We start from the raw sequence: 20,531 nt of genomic DNA, 5'->3' as shown, positions 1-20,531 counted from the left end.
AGATGAAAACTCATATAATTGAATCTTTTTCATTACATAAAACTCCCTGAGCATAGAAAAGTAGCATTTAAGGTAGGGTTGCCAACCTCCAGGTGGGGCTTGAAGAATGACAACTGATCTCCAAACTACAGAGATCAGTTACCCTGGAGAAAATGGCTACTTTGGAGACAAAACTCTATGACATTATACCACACTGAAGCCCCTCTTCTCAGGTTCCACCTCCAAATCTATAGGAATTTCCCAACCTAGAGTTGACAACCCTATCTTTGAAACAGTCATAATGATTTTCAGCATGGAATAAGCTATGTGAGGAAAAACTGGTGACAGCATCATGTCAGAAAATTGATCTGAATATATGATGAAACAAACCAGAGATTGGTTCACACTGCTTTTTCCATTTTCCGTGGTATCCTTTGTCTTTTAGTCAAGATATAGGATATCATATCAGAGGACCACAGAACCCAAAGTCTGAAATCTAGGACAGAAACTGTGGGAAGCCCTACAACCATGTACATGAACAGCATGGATGGATGCTGTAATGTACTGAGTGACGAGACGGGTTGAAGGCAACATGCTTTATTCGATGGTACATTACAAGAGAGAGAACACGCGGGCCGGGTCCCACTTATATACATTCCCCAGAACTGCCCCCCAGTCTGACCAGTCCAATCCTGGCTAGTCAAACTTCCCACCACAGATCTTGATGGGCGGAGCGTCTAGCGAGCTACATCCAGGGACCAGTGGGTTTCCCCTGGTCGCCTCTGTAGCGATCGCCATGCGGTACATTAACTTACATTTCAAGACATAACACTCCTCCCCCCCTAGTTTAGGACACATAGTCTTGCAAATATGCTGGGGCCTTGCATTCCCTGGTCAACCTTCTTGGAGTTACTTGTGGAGTAGGAGCGGCCACCAAAGCTAATGGGGCCGCGGCTGCTGCGGAGGACGGGGCGGCGGTTTCCCCGCGTGGGGGTGACGCCGGCATAGGGCTGTCCGCTACCTGTTGCCCTTCTGGTGCCCCTACTCCTGGGGGTTGCCCCCACCATGGTACTGCTCTTCCACCCGTGCAGTTGGAGTGGTCAGCATGGGCGGGTTAACTCTCAGTGTGGTTGCGGCTGTTGGTTCATCCCCATTCCTTACTACAGCCAGCTCTTCCGGCAAGGTGTGGCGGCGCATCTGATCTATATGCCTCCACAGGATGTGGCCCCCCTCCATTGAGACGTCATAGTGGCAGGACCCGGTCACTCATAGCACCCGGCCCGCTACCCACTTGGGGCCGCTTGCGTAGTTCCTTGCGTACACCGGATCCCCAGGGAAGAACCCCCTAGCCGCCTCCCTGATCTCGGGGGAACTGCGGAGTTCAGTGGCCCGGTCGGGGTGCAACCGGTCTAACCTTGTGATCAGCTTCCTCCCCATTAACAACTCAGCTGGGCTCACCCCAGTGATGGGGTTGGGGGTGATTCTATTATCAAATAAGAAGGCGGCCAGGTGGTGGTCCCAGTCCCCCTGCACTATGCATCCCAGGGCCTCTTTTGTGATGCGCACCATCCGCTCCGCTTGGCCGTTGGTGGCTGGATGGAAGGGGGCGGACCATATGTGTTGTATTAGATATCTCTGCAAAAACTCCCGGAATTCCCGGGAGGTGAACGCGGTCCCATTATCCGAGACGGTGGTGTCGGGAATCCCGTGCGTGCAAAGGACCCTGTGCAACGCCCAGACCACCGCCACCATTGAGGTTGAAGCTACGGGGATAACTTCCAACCACTTGGTGTAAGTGTCCACCAGAATGAAGAATGTTTGGCCCTGAAATGGCCCCGCAAATGCAATGTGTAACCTAGACCACGGCCTCCTATGGGCTTCCCAGCGGTGGACAGGGGCACTGGGTGGTTCGGGCCGGGACTCCTGGCAGGCCTGGCACCTTCAAACCCACCCCTCGATCTCTTCGTCCATCCCCAGCCACCATACATAGCTGCGTGCTAGGGTCTTCATCCGTACAATCCCTGGATGAGTTTCGTGTAGGGCCTTCAGCACTTGTTTCCGCAATGGGGGGGGGGAACCACCACCCTGCTTCCCTAGAGAAGACACCCCTTGTGAGTGGACAGTTCTTCCCTGTGTGTTGTGAATGCCCTGAATTCCTCGCACTGTTTTCCCTCGGGCCATCCCCTTCCCACCCAGTCAAGAACCCACGCGAGTATTTTGTCCCACCCCGTGGCCTTCGCTACCTTGGCGGCATGGAGGGGTCTCTCCGGTAGCGGTTCAAAGAGCATTACATGGTGGGCTGGGGCTGGATCCATGGAGAGCAGCGGCAGGCAACTGAGGGTGTCCACGTGCCCCATCGCCTTGCCCAGGTGGTGGACCAGGGCATACGAATAAGAGTTTAGGAACTGATTCCACCGCAGGACGCGCTGTGACAGAATCTGTGGCGTCTGGCGGTCTGGGGTGAGGAATCCCAGGAGCAGCTTGTGGTCTGTGGCGATCGTAAAACGTCTACCGTACAGGTAGTCATTAAATTTATGCACCCCCACCACGATTGCTAATGCCTCATTATCAATCTGAGCATAGTTGCACTCTGCGGGGGTCAGGATCATGGAGTGATAGGCTACCGGGACCTCCCTCCCATCCAGGAGTTGGTGACCCAGGACGGCGCCCACCCCATACGGTGATGCTTCGCATGCTAAGATCACCAGCAGGGCTTCATCAAAATGGTGGAGGACATTATTGGATACGAGGAGTCCCTTGACCGCCTGAAAAACGGCTGCCTGCTTCTTTCCCCAGACCCACGGGGCATTTTTGTCTAGGAGCCTATGGAGGGGTTCTGCTATAGCCGCTTTGTTGGGCAAAAATAAATGATAAAAATGTAATAACCCCAAGAAACTTCGTAGCTCCGCCTTGCACGTGGGGGCCGAGGCATCCACTATGGCCTTGTTCTTGTTGGCTGTCGGGTGGATCCCTGCAGCGTCCACCGCAAACCCCAAGAACTTCACCCTCGGCACCCCGAGGGAACACTTTTCCCGCTTGACTTTCAATCCGGCCGCCTGGAATCAGCAGAGTACCTCACGCAGACGATTGCTGAACTCCTCCGCGTCTGGTGCGGCGATCAAAACATTGTCGAAAAACGGTTGCACCCCGGGGATCCCTTTGAGGAGAGAATCCATCAGGCTCTGAAAGACCCCCAGAGCCACACTCACCCCAAATTGCAACCGCCGCACCCTAAATGCTCCCCTGTGGGTCACTATGGTCTGGGCTTCCGCCATCTCGGCGTCCACTGGGAGCTGCTGGTACGCCTGGGCCAAGACCAGCTTCCCAAAAATTTTAGACCCCGCTAATGCTGTCAAAACGTGGCTGATTACTGGAACGGGATATGGGTTGTCTTGTAATGCCTTGTTTATGGTGCACTTGTAATCGGCGCATATGCACACGTCCCCATTTGGCTTCACCAGGGTAACTATCGGGGTTTTCCATGTGGCATAGGAAACTGGTTCCAGCACTCCCTGGGCTGTGAGACGGTCCACCTCTGCTTCAATTTTGGGCTTCAGAGCAAACGGGACCCACCTGGCCTTCAGCCGTATTGGTCGCACATGGGGGTCAAGGGGTAAGGATATGGGAGGGCCCTTGTAGCACCCTAGGGCCCCATCAAACACCTCTGCGAATTCTCGGCACACATGCTCGAACCCTTGCATCCCCAGCTGCTGCACCCCCACGATCTGAATTCCCAACGGTCGAATCAGGCCAGGCCCAGCAGTGTGGTGAGCTGGCATTTGACCATATCAAGTTTTCCCCTAAAGCTCTTAAACTCCACCCTTGCCATGGCCCATCCCAGAATCTGTATGGGGTTCTTTTGGAAGTCCCGTAGTATGAAGCCTGCCGGTCGCAGCCTGGGCCGGCCACGTGGGCACAGTTTTCTTAGAGACTCCTCTGAAATTATGGAGATGGAGGAGCCCAAGTCCAGTTCCATCAGGCAGGGGCTGCCCTCGATCCTGATCGATACTTTGACCTTGTCGGGGGTGTTGCTGGGCAAGTTCATTACCTGCAGGCTAGTTGAGGGAGTCGAGTAGTTCTCGGTCGAGTCCTGGAGGGTGGACTGGTGTCTGCGGGTGGCCTTGGCCCGGCAAGCCCGCGCGATGTGGCCCATTTTCCTGCAGTTCCTGCAGTTCACGTTGCGATAGGGGCAGTCCCGACGCTTGTGTAGGTCCCCGCAGCTGGCACACTTGGTGGTGGCTGGCTTCTCGGTCGCTCGTGGCCACTGGGTCGCTCTCGGCCACATCCCTGGTTGACGGCGTAACTGGTGTGTCTCCTCCTCCTCTGGGTGGCTCTGCGCCATCTCCTCCTGGTGGATGGCTTCTGCCCGCGGGTTGTGGAAAGCTTTAGTGGCTCTCTCGAACACGGCGGCCTCATTGAAAGCACCCTGAAGGATGAGCTCTTCCTTTGTGAAGAGCTTTTGTTGTAGTCTTTCGTCCCTCAGGCCCCAGGCAAAGCGGTCCCTCAGGGCCTCCTCTAGCTTGTCGAAGCTACAGTTTCCCGCAATTTGGCAGAGAGCGGCCAGGTATTCGGCTGCCGTCTCTCCCGCCTCTTGGTCCCTCTTGTGGAAGAGGAATCAGCAGGCGATGATTGAGGGTTGGGGCAAGAAGTGCCCAGTAAGGAGTCGGACTATCTCCTCGTACATCTTCTCCGTGATCCTCGCAGGGGCCGAGAGACCCTTGGCGATCTTGAATGTGGCCTCTCCACAGATGCTCAGGAGCACGTCTCTCTTACGGCTGTCATCCGTTATCATGTTTGCTCGAAGGTAGCAATCAATCCGCTCCGTGTAGGTCTCCCACCTCTTTGGTTTAGCAGGGTTGAACTCTTCGAGATGACCCGTCGTTCCACCCGGGTTAGCCATGGTGGCTGCGGCGGCGGGTGCTTCCGTCTCCCTAGACGGGGTGCCTTCTTTGTCTCCAGCCAGGTCTGCGAAGTCCCTCTTCGGGAGTTACCTGGCTAGGATCCCATCCTCGTCGCCACTGTAATGTACTGAGTGACAAGACGGGTTGAAGGCAACATGCTTTATTTGGTGGTACATTACAAGAGAGCAAACACGCGGGCCGGGTGCCGCTTATATACATTTCTTGGAACTGCCCCCCAGTCTGACCAGTCCAATCCTGGTCAGTCAAACTTCCCGCCACAGATCTTGATGGGCGGAGCGTCTAGCGAGCTACATCCGGGGACCAATGGGTTTCCCCTGGTCACCTCTGTAGTAATCACCATGCGGTACATTAGCTTACGTTTCAAGACATAACCGATGCATAACATCAATATCAAAGGTGATTGATCTCTTGAGCCAATCCTAAACTTTGCTTCCAGGGGGCAATATCAAGGGAAAGCCTTGACCTCTATGCCCTGTTGTTGGACCTCCAGAGGAACTGGTTGGTCAACTGTGCGAGACAGAATGTTGAACAAGATGAACCACTGGTCTGATTCAGCAAGCCTTTTCTCACGTTCTTAAGCAAAGATAGTTCATTTGGCCAGTGCCGGATTAAACCCTGTGGAGGTCCCTAGGCAGTCAAAATCTCACGGGGCCCCTCACAAATTATCTCAGAGTGCCCCACCACCATCTGCAGCCCCCACTGCAGCCTGCAAACACCTTCTCAAAAGCCCCTTTGACAATGCTGCAGGGGAGAGACACAGAGAGGCAAACTTGCCGATGATGCCAGCAGCAGCCACACCAGGCAAGTTGGGCAAAGAGTGACTCAGTTGCTGGCTGTGCATGCAGGCTGGGAGGGCTGCAAGCAGCGGGGGAAACCAGGGGAAAAGCTGGTCTGGGGCTCCTAAAGGTGTGGGGACCATAGGCCAGTGCCTACTTGGCCTAATTGTTAATCCAGCCCTGCATTTGGCCAAATATAGTTAACTAAAAAGTTATCTTTGATTCCAGGTAACAGCAGGTATCTCTGGGTTAAATCCATTTTAGTAGGGGGAAAACTAACTTTTAACCTGCATACCAGCAATCTTTTTTCATGGAGAACTAGTGTATATGTTTGACCATGATTCCAATACAAGAAGGGAGAGAGCCCAGCAGCAAGCTGGGTTCATGCACATTTTTTCTTAACTATGGCTGACATGAGATTTGAAAGAGCAACACCATGCTTCACCAGCTCAATGTCTTGCTTGTGTTTTTTGAGAACAAAACCTCTAGCTGTTAGACTAAGCTCTCAGTTATGCTGAAGTGACTCAAAACTGCTGAAGTCATTGCAACAGAATTTGGCTTACGATCAGTGTCAGATTAAATGGTTTTTTTGGAGGGATGAGCATGAAATGAAACCAATACAGCCACACAAAGAATGAGAACATAAATGAGAACATCGCCCAGCCCCAAGCTGTAATATCTTGCATTTGAATGCTGGTGTGTTTTATATGAAGATATAGAGGTCAGGCATGGAAGTCTATGATGACATGGAGGTGACCCAAAGTTTACAGAATAATCTGAAAACTTCATTAAAAAATACATGAGCGGATGGTGAATCTCCCCTTCCAGTAAAGTAGTGTTCTCTGCACATGTGCAAAGCAGTCCAGGGTCTGCACTGGGCCCAGCAGCAGCAGTTGTGAAGCAGCCCAGGGGCATGATTGTTGTCAAGTCGATTATCATGTCTGTTATACCTTTAAATGTTTAAATATTTAAGAAATTAAAACAACTGCAGTAAAAAACCCAAACTCAAACAACCTGATCAAGATTGGGCTCCACAGTTAACAAAAGCTTTGCATCATGCTTTCTGCGGTATGTTTGCATAGGGAAGAGAAAGCACATGAGCTGAATAAGACTGTTAATGGAGCAAGAGTCTCCCGTGTATGCCCACCTCCTCCACCAACCCAGCGCTGCTCACTCAAGTCACCAGCTCTTCCCTTTGTATTTTGCTATCAAAACATACAGGTGTTTTTGCCATTTCTTTAGTTCTCATTGATTAAAATGGTCACTATGAAGCCTCAGCAATTTAACATGCAAGGAATGTTCAATAAATACGTTCATACAAGACTGTTAGGATGTTCTTAGATTTTTTTATTGAATAAAAAAAGACAAAAATTATGTTTTGGGTTGGCAAAAATTGGTCACAAAAATTGAAAAGTTGTCATCATTGCAAATCTCTAAAGTGCTATAATGAAGCCATATTTCAGCAGATATTCTAAAATCTGACTGGTCCATATTGTTTACTATAGAGCAGGTATGTCCAACAGGTAGATCATGATCTACCAGTAGATCGCAGAGGGGTTAGAGATAGATCACCAGCCCCACTTGGTCTCATGGTTTGGGTTTTCTGATGATTTTTTGGTGCGGTGGTATTTGATTATTGGTGCCAGTATGATGAATGCTTAATTTTACTTTTAGAACTGCATGTGTGGTTTTGGCATCATCCAGAGGTCTTCAGTTCCTGTTGATCTTTAATACTTTGGGACAGTGACAGTTTTGGACCAGATTCAGCCAGTGTTAACTTAGCACCCCAGCCACCCCAGTATAACGAAGATGAGTGTTCCAAAGAAGAGCAAAACCTACCACTTTCATGATGAATGGGAAATGGACTACTACTTCATCATGGTGAAAGACAAGTGTTGTCTACTTTGTAACGCCGCTGTATCCTTGCCCCAAAAGGGTAATCTGGAGCGTCATTATAAGGCTCTGCATAGCAATGAGTTTGATGCTGATTTTCCACCCAAAAGTGAAATTCGTAAACTGAAGCTCAAAGAACTTAAATCTAAATTGGCTGCACAGCAACAGTTGATGGCAAAGCCAAAGTCACATTCAGTCAATGCAACCATGGCATCCTTCAAGGTCAGCAACCTGATCGCAAAGAAATGCAAACCTTTCACTGAAGGAAAATTTGTAAAAGATTGTTTTCTTGAAGCAGCAGACAATCTTTTTGAAGGATTTAAGAATAAGGAAGATCATAGTTGCTGTTCAAGATGTACAATTGTCAAGAAACACCAACGTGCGGCAAAGAGAAAAGATGTGTGGAGACACAACTGAACAATTGTTGGAGGATGTTTCAGTTTGTGTTGCTTTCTCATTCCAACTGGATGAATCTACAGACATAACAGACATAGCCCAGTTACTAGTCTTTATCTGGATGGTTTTTGAAGACTTCAGTATTAAAGAAGAACTACTTGGAATGATTTCTTTAAAGGGGAGAACTACCAGTCAGGAAATATTCAGCTCTTTCTATTCTTTTGTGACAAAGTGTAATTTTCCATTGCATACACTTGTTTCCATCACTACTGATGGAGCAAGAGCAATGACAGATGAAGTTAGCAGTTTCATAGATCTCTGTAGACGGCATGACGACTTTCCAGATTTCCTTTCTTACCACTGCATCATTCACCAGCAAGTTTTGGCAAGCAAGAGACTCAATACAAAGACTGTCATGGACATCACTTTCAAAATTGGAAATTCAGTTTGTGGAAGATCACTTCAAAGACGGCTTTTCAATCTTACTCTTGATGAAAGGGCAGTGGAAATCATTTTGCACACAGATGTAAGGTGGCTAAGTAGGCACAAATTTCTGCAAAGATTTCATGATTTATTGAATGAAATGAGGTTTTTGAAGGAGAAGAGAGATGACAAAGCAGAGTTGGAAGATGAGGAGTGGCATTTCTCGCTGACTTTACAGGCGAACTCAGTGTATGAACATTGAACTACAAGGTAAAAACAAACGCATTGACGAGATGATGAGTACAGTTTCATCTTACAAGAGCAAATTTGAGCTAATGATGACTGACCTTGTAAACAACACTTTTGATCATTTTCCTAATATTTAGGACCATCTGGGACAATATCCAAATTTTGTTTTTCAGAATGAGAAGTATGTGACAGAAATCTGCTCTGTTATCCAGGAATTCAAATCAGTAAAAATTACTCATTGAACAAGGCATCTCTTGAAAACGAAATAGTAACCCTTAAAAATGACATTTTTCTCAAGACCCATGCTGAGCAAGAATCGTTTTGAAAGCTAGTGCCTAGAGACAAAGTTCCCAACTTGAGAAGATGCAGTGAAGCTGTACACTCCTGTTTCGATTCAACTTATTTGTGTGAATCTGCGTTTTCCCATCTGAAAATGACAAAGAGTACACAGCATTCCAACATGACAGATGAACATCTTCAGGATTCCCTGAGACTGGCCCTCATGCAATATTCACCCAACTTCAAAAAGCTGGTGGATGAAATGCAGGCTCAAACGTCTCACTAATTAGGAACAGCGAAGTTTTAAAGATTGCACAAGATCAGTCTGGATCAATACTTGACCTACATTTAACACAAATTACTCAATAAAAGTTTTAAAAAGTTATTAAGACAGTTAAAGAAAGTTATAACAATAAAAATTTAAGAAAAACCGTTGGCAGTTCTTTCTGGATCTTCATCTCTCTGTTTTGTTTTTGCTTATTTTGCTTACCAGTAAATGACAGAAGGTACATTGTAAATTGGGGGGGGGGGGGTGGAACCCAACTTTGGTGGGTTAAAATCGCATTCGAAACTAATTTGAAACTTATCATGGTGGTAGATCACCAGCACTTTTGTCCGGAAAAAATAGATCACGACCTGTTTGAAGTTGGACATGCCTGCTATAGAGATTCTTCATACCAAACTTCATACTCCTGGCATGAACCTTCTCAATTCTAGGATTAATAGAACTTTCAGGCTATAACAAGAAAAGGCTGGTGAACATAAGTTTGCCAATGGGTTTGCAAAACCCACCTGTAATTCTGAAGTCTTGTTGAAATTTTGGGGAACTCTATTCAATAGAAAAAATTATAAGGTCATGCATTTTTGGAGGAAAGGTGATAGACGGATCTTCATATTTCAGCTCAGCCATAAAATTCTAAACATGAGCTGAAGCCTGTTGTGATAACATGGGACAGTTCTAGGTAGTCTGAGGTAGTTCTAGGTAGTCCTTGAAAAAAACATGGGACAGTTCTAGGTAGTCCTTGAAGAAAAAAAATGTGGTACATTGAATTGGGGAGGGGGGAAGATGCTTGGGAGCCAAAGAAACAGCAGCTTTAATTAATTCCCAGGGACTTCAAGTGCCTCACCTAGATGTTTGTACAATAATGCATCATCATCATCTTCATCATCATCACACATTTCAGTTACAGGCTTGTAATCTTGTATTTAAGAAAATACAGATGACTTGTAATCTTTCTGACGACCAGCACAATAATTTGGCCTCTTTGAGCTAAACCACTGGATGCTTTAGTTTTGACTCCATGTTGGGTTTTTTTCTATCTGTTGCTAGAAAAGTGATCTAGTCATATTCAAGTGAGCTTTGACATGAACATAAGGATCATTTCAAGAGAATCTGGCTTTCTGATTGATCTTAAGTCCAGCGCTGGTTGGATCTAAATTAATATGATATTCTGTTACAGGCAAAATTAATGCAGAATATTGTTTACCTTATTATAGTATTATTTACATCTATTTACCTTTATAAGCCTCTTTTCTGCAGCAAAGGTACTTCAAAGCAACATAGATAAAATCACAATCATGCCATCACAACAGCCATCGCTAAAATTAATTAACTGATCATACAATAGCTCTAAAAAAGTCAGAACATTCAAAACCTTATGGAATGTGACAGTTCACACCAGCCTTCTAAAAGTTCCAAAGAGCAGATGTGAATACCCTTTTCAATTTAGAAATAAGGGCAGTGTTAAGATTGCTGTTTACATGGTAATAACAGGGGCGTCCCAAGGGCGCAAGGCGCCCTAGGCAAACTCCTGCCCACCCTCCACAGTACCCCCCCTCTGTGGGGCCGCAGCACCGCCCCCCCACCTTCCCCCTCACAGCCCCGCCTCCTCCTCCCTCTCCTCCCTGGTCAATTTCAGTGCCAGCCAGGGAACCGGTGCTGAAGCACTGCGCTCCCCAGCGGGCCATCTAAAGCCACCCCCCCCCCCATTGAAGACTCACTTAAAGTCAGTGCTGCCGGCCCACTGGCCACAGCAGGAAGGAAAGGGTGTATGCCGTCACCTTCTCCCACTTCCTGGATGGGAAGGAAGTGGGAGGAGGGAGCGGCAGTGGGCCCTTTCCTTCCTGCTGTGGTCAGCAGGCCAGTGGCACTAGCTTTAAGTGAGTCTTTGGCAGGGCGGGGGCGCTTCAGCACCAGTTTCCTGGCCAGCACTGAAATTGACCAAGGAGGGGAGGGAGGAGGAGGCATAGCTGTGAGGGGGGGGAGGCATGGGGGAGGCCCTGTGGCCCCGCAGAAGGCCCACTGGGGAGTGCGGAGCTCCAGCATCGGTTCCCCAGCACTGAAATTGACCGGGGAGGGAGGAGGGGAAGGCGGCAAACTAGCCTTTTGCCTAGGGAAGAGGGGGGAAACCCAATTTGTTGCCCCCTATCTCCCGGCACCCTAGGCAACCGCCTAGTCTGCCTAGTGGCAGGGCTGACCCTGGGTAACAAGCATCTCTCATGGAAAGTTTGATCTCAGCAACAAGCTGCCTCCCATTTCTGTTGCTTTTAGGAACCGGGACCAATGGGTGCTTTCACATGGTGACTGCAAGTGGATTTTGCTATTCTTACACAGTAAAAATCCAGTTGCAAAGTGCATTATTTAGAGTGTATGAACACATCCAATGATAGGCAGGACCAAGAACTGCTCAGACATCCTTCTCTACTCCAATGGTAGATGGTGATTACTGTATGGAATATTGTAAGAGTCCAGTAGCGCCTTAAAGACTAAGAAAATGTGTGAGTGTTCATGAATCTCTGCTCACCTTTTCAGATTCAGCTAGAAGACCTGGGTTTCTAGCTGTATATGAAGGAATGAGCAGTGACTCACAAAAGCTCATACCCTGCCACAAATTTTGTTAGTCTTTAAGGTGCTACTGGACTCTTACTCTTTTCTACTGTTACAAACTAGCCCAGCTACCCATTTTGATCTATCTGTATGGAATATTGTTCTATAATATGGGGAAAGGGGATGAACTACATTAAAAGCAATTATTACACAGTGTCTCTCTCTCTCTGCTTGGCTTCGCGAAGGAAGATTTAAGAAGGGTGCAATAGTCCACGTTTGCTGCAGGCTCGCTGGTGGCTGACAAGACCAATGTGGGACAGGCAGGTCCGGTCACAGCGGCTGCAGGGAAAAGTCTGATTTAGGCTTGGTCCTGTAGCAGTGCGATTCTTCCTCATATGTGAAGAGAAAATGTGTTGCTGGACTCTGGAGATAAAAATATCAGAGGAATTTGGTTTTCAGTTAAACTTCATCTGTATATATTATATACATGTTAAACCTAATCTCTATCAGGTGTCCATATAGCAAATGTGGTATGACAGATCCAAGAAAAAAAGACTCAAGATGGGATTTGATAGATAATAAATGTACAGAATAGAAGACCAATATCTTTGGGCCATGTGGTTTTAACAGATATTCTCTGCTGTTCCTCTAAGGTGCAAGCTGAAGAAAAGCTTGTTCAAGGTCATAGCAACTTCTCAAAAGACTGAGAGTTACAAGAGAGTTCAGTGTTAAGAATGCCACAGCACAAGCTCCAAGAGATTTAAAAAAAAAATATGGAAAATTTAAAAACCTGCAGAAAATGGAGGAAACTTCCATAAAAGATTAAATTAAATGTTTAAAACCATAGAAACCATTTCTGCCAAGATATTTTTTTAATTTGGTTAAACTGTAAAGATATGCTTATCTTCTCTATTTTCTTCCCTTTTTTCTTCTTTCTCTTTCTCTTTTTGTTTTTATTGTTTATATATTTTTCTTGTGCATTGTGTGTGTGTGTAGGCCATATTTGGTAGGAAAACCCCCGCAGGAACTAATTTGCATATTAGGCCACACCTCCTGACATCACCATTGTTTCACACAGGGTCTTTTTGTGGGGAAAGCTCAGCAGGAACTCATTTGCATATTAGACCACACCCCCTGATGCCAAGCCAGCTGGAACTGCATTCTGGCTCAAAAAAAGCCCTGTGAAAAAATCTTAATAAAAATACTAACCTTGGAAATTAAAAACCCTGCAGAAAATGGAGGAAATATCCATAAACCATTAAATCAAATGTTTGAAACCACAGAAACCGGAACTCCTAATTATGTTGAAAATATTTTCCAGTTCTCATTACAGTCTTGACACAGTATTATTTGGAATGATGGGCATTAAAAAACATGGCACTGATGTACCTGAAACATTTCCTCGAGCAACCATTTCAAGTCTACTGGAGCTATAAAAAGCTTAATGTCTGTGTGTCTGTGTTCATTTGTGAGGATTCTGGTTGAGACTTTGGACAAAAGATGATGGCAACATCCTTTGAGGAAGTCAGATCCTGAGTAGCAAAATTTCCAGATAGCTTGATCTCCAACATCCCTTGCCAAAAATCACGATATTTTGCAAATCTGTGTCACTATAAAGGGAGAGTGTTAACTGGGATTGCTTTCAAATCTCTCATGTGAACCCTGAAAAAAACCAGTCCCATGTAGGGTTCCCAGCCTCCAGGTTGGGCTTGGGTATCTCCTGCTTTTACAGCTGATCTCCTGCTGGCAGAGATCAACTCCCCTGGAGAAAATGGCTGCTTTGACTCTATGGCATTGTACCATGCTGGCCCCTCCTCTCCCCAAACCCCACCCTCTTTCAGATCCACCCCCAAAGTTTCCAGGTATTTTCTAACACAGACCTGGTAACCCTAGCCCCATGAAGTACAATGTACATAACTGTACCGTTTAAAAGGTTCAGGCTACATTACAGCAGAATTGAATTTTACAGTCCTGAGGTGCTTCAGACTGCAAGCTGGGGATACCTAATTTTTGAAAGATGTATACTTGTTAAAAATTCTCAATTAAATTCTACCTCCTGCTAGTAGAAAACTAACACCTCAAGAAGAAAGGTTCTAGTCCTGTGTTCTCTAATGTGATATGTTTTCTGGTCTGGTGCCCACTAATTTCTTTCCCAAAACTTATTTTTCCCAAAGCAAAGAGCTAATCCTGGCTCTTCTCCATCTCTTTGGAGCAGCTGAGGCTTCAGAAGAGTTCAGCAGAAGGCATTACTTTTCTGTCTGCATGGAGAATCCACACAGAAATGGCTGTTTTAATCATAGAAGGACACCTGGCTTGGAACCACGCCCCATGGCAGCCGTTTTGTAGTTCTGCCCACTCACTGTTCTCAACATTCCAAGAGTGCCACAGACTCAGCTAAGTGACACTCTTGTTCTAGCCCAACACTGTCCTTGATATGATAGTTTTTTACCTTCATAAATATATAGGGGAGCATTAAAAAAAAAAAAAAAAGATCCTCCACAGGATAAAAAGAGTCATATGGTGTCTTTGGAATGTACTGAATGTGTGTTCAGACTACATCCATCACACATTATGGCTGTCATGTTTTGATTTGCCTATTTTATCCAGTTGTGGGTATACAATTTGTATTCTAATCAGGGATCAGAAATCAACTACATAGTAGCAATATCTCTATTTGCCTGTCTGAAAGATTATTTTTTAAAATGTTAATAGTTACCTATCATGTCTTTGCAATGTGTAATATATGGCTGGTATAGTGGTTTCAAGTGCTTGCCTGTCTGCTGTTCACTCTGTCAGTGGTGAATTGAGATTTAATGCCCATCAATTTAAATTCCCATACAGATATTGGCTGGGAATTGGAATCAGTGTGTGGTGCCACAAAGACAGCCATACAATCTGAAAACAGAATTATTTCCCTCCTTTGCTCTGCTGTGGTATTAAAATGTGAACAACAAAAAAGCAGTCTTTCTCAGATGTCCAAAGAGACCTGAGTCACTGCCAGCTTTTGAAGCCCCCTAGCCATTAAATAACGATGCATGAAAACAAAATATGGCACACCTTTCAAAAGAGTGACAAAATCTATATCCGTTTTAAAAAAAATAGGCCTTTTACCAAATCACATATCTTTTTTTGCTTAAATTGGCAGCTCTCACAATTTCATCCGTTATGGATGCACATAAAAACAAGTTGTGAAACATAGCAAATGACAAAAAAACAAACAAAACCCATCTGTGTCCAAATGTGAGTCCCTCTTTGTGATTGAGGCCCAGGCCAGGCCAATGCCCCTGCTGGCCACCCTTCTGATTAGTCCTGGACAGAAGTCTTGTGAATCAAATATCAGGTTTGTTTCCTTTGGGCAAATGTGTCCTCCTGCTCTTTCTCTCTCCTTTCAAAGACCCTTTTATTCCCTTCCTTGGTTCCTGCTGAATTGAGCTGCTCCAGAGTGATGCGTGTTCTTGTAATGCAATTATTATATATATATATATATATATATATATATATATATATATATATATATATATATATATATATATATATATATATATATATATTTAAAATTAACAAGGGTCAACCCAGCACGTTGAGGCAATTAAATCTGCTGAAACATTCCAAAAGATAGCACAGATATTCAAGCATAACCCAATTCACATATGGATACATTCAAAATAGGGATGCCAGCATCCATGTGGAACCTGTCCCCTGGAATTACAGCTCATCTCCAGACTACAGAGAAGAAGAGTTGGGTTTTATACCCCACTTTTATCTACCTTTAGGAGTTTCAGAGCAGCTTTCAATCACTTTCCCTTCCTGTCCCCATAACAAGTACCTTGTGAGGTCAGTGGGGCTGAGAGAGTTCTGAGAGAACTGTGACTGGACCAAGGTCACCCAGTGAGCTTCATGCAGAAGTGTCCAGAATCAAACCCAGTTCACCAGATTTATACCCCACTTTTATCTACCTTTAGGAGTCTCAGAGCAGCTTACAATCACCTTCCCTTCCTGTCCCCATAACAAGTACCTTGTGAAGTCAGTGGGGCTGAGAGAGTTCTGAGAGAACTGTGACTGGACCAAGGTCACCCAGCGAGCTTCATGCAGAAGTGTGCAAAATCAAACCTGGTTCTCCAGATTAGAGTCCACCACATTTAACCACTACATCACCCTGGCTCAGTTCCCCTGGAGAAAATGGATGCTTTGGAGAGTGACCTCTATAGCATTGTACCCACCCCCTCGATTCCTATTTTCACCAGGCTCCACCTCCCAGGACCAGATCTACATTTTTTGAAGAGGGGGGCAAAATTAAAAAATGATGCCCCCTTTTGGTCCGTTCTATCTTATGGTCCCATAGAATACAATGGACTCCATACCCAATTTGGTGTCCCCCCTCCGTCAGCACCCAGGGCAAGCACCCCCCCTCTGCCCCCCCCAGATCCAGTCCTGTCACCTCCAAATCTCTAGATGTTTCTAGAGCTTCTAGAGCTGGCAATCCTACCCCACCCCCACCAGTTGACAGGGAAGACCTGGCAACCTTCATTCAAAAGAATGCACGCTCCCACTCATCATTCATGATCAGATATTTGTTCTATGTGGCCAGACTTAATGGGGGCGTGGCTTCGGCGCGAATGGCGACTGACGTGTGAGGCTCAAGCTGCTGACCTGATCCCCTCACCCTCCCTCATCGACGCAGGTTTCCGCACTCTGCCTTTTATCGGATTATGGGAAAATCGTCCCATAAACAGAATAAGCCAATTTTAGCTAGTGCTCAGCTCCTCAAATCATTCCTAGATTCTAGCTCGCAAGCAGATCGCTCCCTGACAAGGCCTCACGAAACAACAAAAATGGCAGATGGCGCTGTCAGCTCACCTCCCTCAACGGACTTGCTTACAACGAAAGAGTTTCACAATACTCTGAGTTCATTCCAGTCAGAAATGCTTGATAACATGGCAGCTATACTGAAACCGATCACAGATCAGATCAGCACTTTACAAATCACTCTGAAAGAAGCTACAGCCACAGCTAATTCGGTGCTAGAAACGGGCCTAGCGAATCAGGATGACATCCGCCATCTTCAAAGGCAAGAACGCTGGGCCACAGACAAAATCTTGACACTCGACAATAAAGCGCGGGAGCGGCACGTTAAACTGAGAGGTTTTGAGGAACATGAGGAAGGTACCTCAGATCTTGCTAGTTTCTTAGCATCCTGGCTATCTACAGCTCTTCAGTTGGAAGACGGCATTGCCCCACATATCGTTCGTGCTTATAGGCTAGGCTCAGCTTTCTCCCCACGTTACCGTGGCTCCCGGGATGTCATCATAGAACTAGCTGATATCCGTGTCAAAAAGAAGATTTTAGACACTGCCAGAAACCTGAATGGTCTAGCTTTTAAAGACAAGAAAATTCTTGCCTTCCCAGACTTGTCTGCAGAGACTCTACAGAACAGACATTTCCTCAAGCCGATAGCCCAAAAACTGGCTGCAGCAAACATCCGCTATAGATGGTCGCTGTCAGGCAGGCTCGTTGTTCACCATCAAGGGAAAAATTGGACGGTTGAAGACCCTGAGGCTGGCTTATATTTACTTCAGTCACTCAACCTAGATGTACCAATGGAGCTGGATCGCAAGTCACAAAAGCGAAAATGGACTTTCGCATCACCACCTAAAGACCGCAAGATCTCAGTTCGTTTTCCTGAGCCAACTCATGCTTCAGATCCTATGCAATCTCTACAATCCGTAAACTCTCTATAAACCTGTGTCACCTTATTATCTTTCTTTGAAGAAATGAATAATATGTTTCATGTTATCTGAGGGTGGGTGGGTGGGAAAGGGTAGTGTGGATTTTGACTCTCCAGCTCCCCCCAAAATGGTGGGGATGTGTAGTGGAAGGGTACGAGGTCCCCTGTTTCGGGTGGTTCCCTGGGACCCGCAGGTTTTCCCCATATGTTTATTTCTGGTGGTATTGTTCACCTTACTTGCTAAGGGATCTGTCCTCCTGCACATGCCTTTCCATCTCGCATACAAACCTAACTTGTTTGCAGGAGGAACAGAGAAAGGGGAAGGGGGGAGGGAACATGGTGCATTCATTGTTGTTACCTTCACTATAGTGTTAACTATGCTAGCTACTGTTCAACTTGTTACTTTGGTATGCCATCTGCTGTTCAAGTAATGTCATTACACGGCTGTCTGTATGCTCTCTTTAAACTCCTTTTTCTTTTTAGCTCTTGTTTGTTTGACATGGCACTAATGCACTTTGATCGCTTTAGAGGTGGTATGTGTATGCTTTCATGCCCCATAGCTTTGTCTTTTGTATCATGGGTCCTTCCACCCTTGGGTTCGCCGCATTTCTTTTTTAAAAGCCAGTCAAGTGGACATAAGTCACCGCAACACTTTGGCCCACTCCTCGTGATTTATATATTTCTAGCACCCTGTCACGTAACCATCGCAGTCTTATTTCTGGGCATCGTTTTACTTATATTTGCATACTCATCATTTTACTGTGCTGCTATGGGGTCCTATGCAGCACTTTCTTGCCATAGACCTCATGCTCCACTCCTACATTACCTTTGTCTTGTCTCTTATCCTCAATGGGAGATTTCTCCCACCATCTACTTACTTTGGTCTAAATGGCTCCAGATCTAAAGGTTCTTTCACTGAACTGTCGAGGGCTTAATAGCAAAATTAAATCTAGACGCATCCTCTCAGGCCTGAAGAAGCGGGCTCTAGATATTATTCTTTTGCAAGAGACGCACCTAAGAAATGACACTAATCTCTTATTTCACTCCGCTCACTTTCCCCTGACCTTTACCGCTCCTGGCTCCTCACATGCTAGAGGAGTCGCTATTCTATTCTCACGCTCAGTTCAATTCTCTTGTCTGGCCACTGAAAAGGATGATCGTGGTAGATTTCTATTTGTTAAAGGTAGGCTTAACGAAGAAGTCATAACCCTGGCTGCTGTTTACGCACCTAATTCGGGACAGCTGGACTTCATTCGTGAGGCTATGTCCAAACTAAGAGCTTTCCAGGAAGGCCCTCTAATTATCGGGGCTGACTTTAATTTCCTTATGGACACCCGGCTAGATAAAAAAACCAATCGCCTGCCTCCTCATCTCCTCCCCAGCCAGTGCCCCTTGCCCTCAGGTCTGCAAAAAATAATGTCGGATATGGGACTTACGGATTCCTGGAGGTTTCTTCATCAAAATGAACGAGACTTTACTTATTTCTCATCACAACATCAAACCCACACGCGCATCGATTATATCTTTATTTCCAACTCTCTTTGCAACACTCTTGTAGATGCTTCCATTGAATCGAAACTTTGGTCTGACCATGCGCCAGTTCTCTGCACTATAAGGGCAACTGAGCAATATGACCGTAGCTTCTCATGGAGACTTGACAATTATTTATTATTAGATAAGGAACTTTCCAACCAAATTGAACGCGAAATTAACGAATTTTTCAGTCATAACCTTTCTGGTGACACCCCCGCCCAAACAGTCTGGGATGCTTGCAAAGCTGTCCTAAGAGGTAAGATTATTGCATTGACCGCGGCCCAGAGAAAGAAAAAGCAACATCTTATTGCTGCCCTGACCGCGAAAATCAGAGATCTTGAATTTCAACACAAACATACATGCAACAAAAAAGTTTATCAACACTTGCAAGAGGAAAGAAAGAGATTAAAAGCCTTAGAAACGCAAAAAATCAAACGCAATTTGCTATTTACTAAACAGGTATATTGCTATCGAAGCCCTAAATTTCACAGGCTCCTGGCATGGAAAGCCAAACAACAAGCTGCCAACCTGAATGTAAAAGGTCTCAGAGACTGCAAAGGTACTTTATGCACTTCTTCTAAATCTATTTTAGCTGCCTTTAGCCAATTTTACTCCTCTTTATACCAATCCAAAAACCCATCACCGGACCTAATCTCTAATTTCTTTCAATCTATCACTTCTCTTCCCACTTTGTCAGAAACTCACAGAAAGTACCTTGACCACCCCATTGATGAGCTGGAACTTGCTGCAGCCATCAAGTCATTGCGCACTAACAAATCTCCGGGTCTTGATGGCTTCACCTCTGAATTCTACAAAGCTTATAGTTCCTCACTATCCTCATATTTATTAACTCTTTTTAATCATATTCTTGACTCTGGCTCTATCCCCCAGTCCTGGAGTCTTGCCAAGATTATTGTTTTGCATAAGAAAGAAAGAGATGAACTAGACCCCAAATCCTATTGACCGATATCACTCTTAAACACTGACTACAAGCTCTTTGCCAGCATTCTAACTAAGCGATTAAATAGTTTTATAGAAAAGTATATTGCCCCAGATCAGGCAGGTTTCATCCCTGGTCGTGATTTAACTGATGTCACTCAAAAAACATTGAACCTGATCTATCACTGTACATCCAAGGCCGTTCGAGATGCCTGTATTCTATCCATAGATATAGAGAAAGCCTTTGACTCGGTCAAACCTCTTTATTTGCACTCTTTGCTCGAAAGAATGGATTTTGGTCCTAAATTTCGCAATCTTATAGATTCCTTTTATTTCTCCCCTTCAGCGCTACTTCGGATTAACAACTTAAACTCAGCTATCTTCAACTTGTCTAGAGGCACTCGACAAGGGTGCCCTCTCTCACCCCTTTTATTTGCTCTTGCAATTGAGCCTCTAGCCATCAAAATCAGGAATGATACTCGCATTCAGGGTGTCCTTGTGGAGACCGAAGTTTTTAAGGTAAGTCTCTTCGCGGATGACATAACTTTGTATCTTACTAATCCCTCCTCGTCACTTCTAGCAATTCATTC

The 20,531-nt window shown here is 45.6% G+C and overlaps 1 pseudogene; it reads left to right on the top strand.

Annotated features, from left to right (window-relative positions):
• Nucleotides 1-1,044: 1,044 nt before the first annotated feature.
• LOC132572050 (cell division cycle-associated protein 4-like) lies at nt 1,045-13,180 on the top strand (annotated as a pseudogene).
• Nucleotides 13,181-20,531: the final 7,351 nt, after the last annotated feature.

Source organism: Heteronotia binoei, chromosome 5 (assembly GCF_032191835.1).
Source record: "Heteronotia binoei isolate CCM8104 ecotype False Entrance Well chromosome 5, APGP_CSIRO_Hbin_v1, whole genome shotgun sequence".
NCBI lineage: Eukaryota > Metazoa > Chordata > Lepidosauria > Squamata > Gekkonidae > Heteronotia > Heteronotia binoei.
This window is presented reverse-complemented; position numbering and strand designations above follow the sequence as displayed.